The 5911-nt window shown below is 36.5% G+C and overlaps 1 pseudogene; it reads left to right on the top strand.

Annotated features, from left to right (window-relative positions):
- Positions 1-598: 598 nt before the first annotated feature.
- Positions 599-5704, top strand: LOC149158220 (cellulose synthase A catalytic subunit 1 [UDP-forming]-like; annotated as a pseudogene).
- The last annotated feature ends 207 nt before the right edge of the window (positions 5705-5911 follow it).

Genomic DNA, 5911 nt, shown 5'->3' with positions numbered 1-5911 from the left:
TGTCATTATCCATTACTTCAAGGGTAGGGGTGTCGAGCGAGTGCTCAACCATAAAGCTTGGACTTGAAATATCCTTAAAATTTGAAAACTTGGGACTATGCTTGAGGGATTCCTTAAAATACTTGGACATAGTAATAGAAGGAGCACCCTCCTCTCTTGGAATTTCATTTTAGTTTTATCAGAGTACCCACTTCTTATTTTAGGTTGAAACCAGTCCTACATTATAAATTTTTCTAGAGAACCCATGATAGGGATTGGGCTTGGGAGTGTAATTGAGAAATTAAATTGCATTGATTTTTGGTTTGAAAATATCTTAGAAAAATTATGGTGGTTGGGTTCCCAAAAGTCCAAGCTGAACTGAGCTAAGACTTAAAACAAAATAAAAATAAACACAATAAGTTGATAGTGCAATTTAATCAGAGTGGAACAATTATCATGAGCACACAAGATAGCTCAAACGACCTTCTCTTTTGGTATTTAATAATAATGCTAATATGATGCAAGCTTACCGGATTTATAGACTCAAATCCCATGTCTTAAAGATTTATGAATGGTTGACTAGGTCAAAACCCTAACATGATCATATATTAGGCTATCAATGGTCTCTCTGATTCAGCAAGGCAGTGTAGAGAAGAGTGGCCCAAGTTGTAGATTTGATTTTTCGACTTTTGTTTGTTTGGTTTGTGTAATAGAGACTAGGTGTTTATTTGTGTGCAGGGGAAGCCTCTGAAGCACTTGAGTAGCCAAGTATGCTAGATATTTGGAGATAATGTTGGTGTGGCATCAGATGGGGAGCTCTTTGTGGCATGCAATGAGTGTGGATTCCCAGTTTGTAGGCCTTGCTATGAATATGAGCATAAGGATGGAAACCAATCTTGTCCTCAATGCAAGACCAGATACAAGAGAGACACAGGTCAGCATATATATTTTTGTTGCTTTTGTGTTTAGCAAGTCATGGAAGCCCCACATTTGCACAAAGGATATACTACACAAATGATGGTGACATTTTTGCAGATCTGGATTATGGGCATTTTAGTCTAGTTGGTTGTCTAGTAGCACCGTCTGGGTAGTAACTGATAGTTGTCTTTGATATTGGGTGTTTTACCACAGGGAGTCCATGAGTGGAAGGTGACGAGGAAGAAGACAATGTTGATGATTTGGAGAATGAGTTCAATTACACTCGTGGTGGAAGAGATGATAGGAAACAAAGGGAAAAAGCAATGATGTAGTGGCAGATGCATGGGCTAGGGGAGGATATCGATTTGGTTACCTCTTTGAGACAGTATCATCAGACAACGATTCCTCTTCTCACACATGGTCAACCAATATAATTTCTAATAACTTCTAAGAAAACTCCACTGTCATTCTCCTTTAGTTGCATTTGCAGTTGGAATTGGGACCTGAAATGTGACTGTAAGGGCTACTATTTACAATCAATTTAGCTTGTATGGATTTAATTGTAATTCCTTTTGGTAGGTTTCTGGGGAGTTTCAAGATATCTCCCCTGAGCATGTGCAAGTCATTAATAGTGGAGATGGAAAGAGTGTTCACTCGGTCCCCTATGTTGATCCCAATCAACCAGGTATTTTAATTATTTATGTAATATCAGTGAGCTTTGCTAATTATAGGATTGAAGATTAAACCAAATAAATAACAACATAGTCTTGAACTGGTCTTGGGATTTCACTGGAAAACTATGTTCATTTGGGGTTTGAAATGATTAGATATGGATTCTTTATGTGGATTTCATGATGCATTTTTACAGTGCAAGTAAGGATTGTGGACCCTTCCAAGGACTTGAATTCTTATGGAGTTGGAAATGTGGACTAGAAAGAAAGAGTTGAAAGATGGAAGCTTAAATAAGAGAAAACTATGCTTCAAATGACCAATGGAGGTAGATATGCTGATGGAAAATGGGACATGGAGGACACCGGTTCCAATGGGAAAGACCTCCTAATGTATGCTACTTGTCACAATTCATAGAATGGAATAATCTCTATTACCAATAATTTCTTTAAGATTAAATATAAGAGTATGATTCTTCCTTGTCGATTTTTTTCTCGTAAACTTCGAGTTTCTGGAGTGATGCTATGATACTATATTTATTTTGATAGTAGATTTTCTTTTATTTATTTGGATCTATATGTGTGTGTGTCAGGGTTGATGACACATGGAAACCTCTAAATAAGGTTGTGCCTCTTCCTTCCACCAAACTTACTCCTTACAGGATTGTGATTGTTCTTCGGCTCATAATCGTGGGAATTTTCTTTCAATACTAAGTATCGACGCCTATTAATGATGCATACCCACTTTGGCTAGTCTCCATGATATGTGAGGTCTAGTTTGCCGTTTCATGGATTCTTGACCAATTTCCTAAATGGATGCCCATTAACCGAGAAACGTATCTTGACAGGATTTCTTTGAGGTTAGTTTACCATCTTGAGGAGTATTAATAAATTAATAATCCATGGCATTTAGCTTCAGATGTGGCCATATTAATTTTAGGATTATATTCAAGAAGCCACTTAATTAAGGCTATTAATGAAGCCAACATGTGTATTGTAGGAACCTTGTGGGTGATATTGAATTTCTTATTTTGTAATTTCACAGGTTTGATAAAGAAGGAGAGCCATCTTAGTTGGTCAGTGTGATATTTTTGTTAGTACAATGGACGCTTTAAAGGAGCCTCCTCTTGTCACAAAGAAATTGTTCTGTCTATCCTTGCCGTGGATTATCCTATCGATAAGGTTTCATGCTATATTTCTGATGATGGAGTATCAATGTTTACTTTTGAAGCCCTTTAAGGAACTTCAAAATTTGCAAGGAAGTGGGTGCCATTTTGCAAAAAGTACAGTATCGAGCCCAGGTCTCCAGAATTCTACTTTTCCTAGAAGATTGATTATTTGAAGGATAAAGTACAACCTTCCTTTGTTAGAGAGTGGAGAGCAATGAAAGCAAGTGCACAATAAAGTATCAAAATGTAAGAGCTACTTCTATTGGTTTATCGGTTTTTCTTGCCCTTGACATCTTCAATCTTTGTTCCAATATCAAAGGGAATATGAAGAGTACAAGATCCGGATTAATGCTCTTGTGACCAAAGCACAGAAAGTGCCAGGGGAGGGATGGACCATGCAGGATGGAACTCCATGGCCAAGAAACAACATTCGAGACCATCCTAGGATGATCCAGGTATCAGATACTCATATTCTATCCCAGAGTATTATCTTTCCTTTGTAGTCTGTGTGAAGTATCATAATTTTCTCTCCCTTTTGTTAACATGCTTATAAGTATGTTGCAATTAATGGAAATTAGTACTACTAAATTTTTCACTTTCCACTTCAGGTATTCTTAGGTCACAGTGGGGGAGTTGACAATGATGGAAATGAATTTCCATGGTTAGTTTATGTATTCCATGAAAATACGCCTAGTTTCCAACACCACAAGAAATCTGGTGCAATGAATGCATTGGTATATTCCTAGCTATGTACACATCTCTCTTTTTCTGTTGATTTCCTCATATGAAATTCATTAATTATTATGTTGACGCTGATGATTGTTATCCATTTCTCCACTTAGGTCCGAGTCTTTGTTTTCCTCAAAAATGGCCTCTTTCGATTGAACCTTGATTGTGATCATTATATAAACAACAAAAAAGCTATTCGTGAGGCAATGTGTTTTTTAATGGATCCAGTTCTTGGCAAGAAAACTTGTTATGTATAGTTTCCTTTGAGATTTGAGGGCATTGATCGACACGATCAATATGATAATTGTAACATTTTTTTCTTTGATGTAATCATTGATGAACACCAAAAATGTTTTCTTATATGCAATTATGCAATTTCAAATAATTTCAGTCTGGCATATTAATTCTGAAATCTTTGCAGATCACCTTGAGAGGTTTCGATGGTATCCAAGGGCCTATTTATGTGGGTATAAGGTGTTGTTTTAATAGACAAGCACTCTATGGTTATGATCTTGTTCTCACTAAGAAGGATCTTGAACCAGCATGTTTTATGAGATGTTGCTGGGAATCTAGAAAGAAGAGAAGAAAAGCAAACAAAAGGTATGATGAAAATAGGAAGAGAACCAAGTCAACTAAATCTACCATATCCATATTTAGTTTGGGAGACATAAAAGAGGGTGTTGAAGGTGAGTCCAAGTCCAAACCAGTGATTTGTATTTTTTGCCAACTCATTTACCCTTAAACATTGTTCGCCCTCACCCTTCTTTGAAATTGAGTATTGCAGGATTTGATGACGAGAAACCATTGTTCATGTCCCAAAGGAGCTTAGAGAAAATATTTTGTCAATCACCAGTGTCTATTCAATCTACCCTCAAGGAGAATGGGGGTCTTCCACAATCTGCGAATCCTGTTTCTTTATTGAAATAAGACATTCATGTTATCAGTTGTGGATATGAAGACAAGTCGTAATGGGGAAAAGAGGTATGAGTAGAGGTGGATCTACATCTATTTGATGATGATGTGCATTTTTTTTAGTTCATTGAATTAGTTTTTTCTATTATTAATTTGTATAAAAACATTTCCTGAATGTGCATAAATTCTCTTCAGAATAAGGCAACATTTTGTTTAGGAAACCAAGCACCAGGAAACTGTTCTTGAAGAAAATATCTAATATGAATGGGTTCTCATATTTTGTGTAGATTGGGTGGATTTATGGTTCTATCACAGAAGATATTTTGAATGGGTTTAAAATGCATGCTTGAGGCTAGATTTCAATATACTGCATGCCTGCACGTCCTGCATTCAAGGGATCTGCACCAATCAATCTTTCAGATCATTTGAATCAAGTGCTCCGATGGGCCCTTGGTTCTGTTGAAATTTTACTGAGCAGGCATTGTCCAATTTGGTATGGCTACACCAATTGCAGAGGCTGGCATACATCAATACCATAGTTTATCCTCTCACGTCCCTTCCACTAGTTGCATATTGTACCATGCCAGTTGTTTCTCTTCTTATAGGGAACTTTATCATTCTCGACGTAATATTGTCAACCCTTACTGACCTTAATCTTGTCAAGCTTTACTCACCTCTAATGCAACCTGTCTTTTATATTTTTTTGGGATTTTCTTCTCATACAATGCTGCACAATTTTCCCCTGATTTTTATATTTATTTTGAACTGCATATTAGCAACTTTGTAAGTGTGTTCTTCATATTATATTTTATTTCCATTTTTACAACTTCTATTCTAGAGCTACGCTGGAGTATAGTTGGCATCGATGAATGGTGGAGGAATGAGAAATTTTGGGTTATTTGAGGTGTACCAGCACATCTGTTTGCCATCTTTCAAGGGTTACTAAAAGTTCTAGAAAGGATTGACACAAAATTTACTATCACATCAAAGTCTTTAGATGAAGATGGTGAATTTATTGAGCATTATGTTTTTAAGTGGAGCAGTCTTCTCATCCCTCCAACTACTTTACTTGTGGTAAATCTTGCTGGTTTAGTAGCAGGTGTTTCCAAAGCTATTAATAGTGGTTATCAATCTTGGGGTTCATTGTTTGGAAAACTATTTTTCTCTCTGTGGGTGATTGTTCATCTTTATCCATTCCTTAAGGGATTAATGGGTCACCAAAATTCGACACAAACAATAATTATTGTTTGGTCAATTCTTCTTGTGTCCATATTCTCCCTGATTTGGGTGAGGATAGATCCTTTTGCAGCAAACACAGGATCATCATAAAAAACACAACAATGTGGCATAAATTGTGAAAACCCCTGTTATTGTTCGTTAGCAACAAATAAGGAGGAACTAAAAACACATCCGAGGGCCAAGAATATCTCAAATTCGTTTGTATGATCTGTAGATAATAATATTTGAGAGGGAGGGGATTTAAGCATATTTCTTTCTAGCTAGTTCCACCATAAGGACTAAACCTTGGACTTTGTC

Source organism: Pinus tabuliformis, chromosome 5_2 (genome assembly GCF_031772625.1).
Source record: "Pinus tabuliformis cultivar Carrire ecotype Pingquan chromosome 5_2, CPIR1, whole genome shotgun sequence".
In the NCBI taxonomy this organism is placed as follows: Eukaryota; Viridiplantae; Streptophyta; class Pinopsida; order Pinales; family Pinaceae; genus Pinus; species Pinus tabuliformis.
The sequence above is the reverse complement of the archived record's forward strand: the minus strand, read 5'-3'. Positions and strand labels throughout refer to the sequence as shown.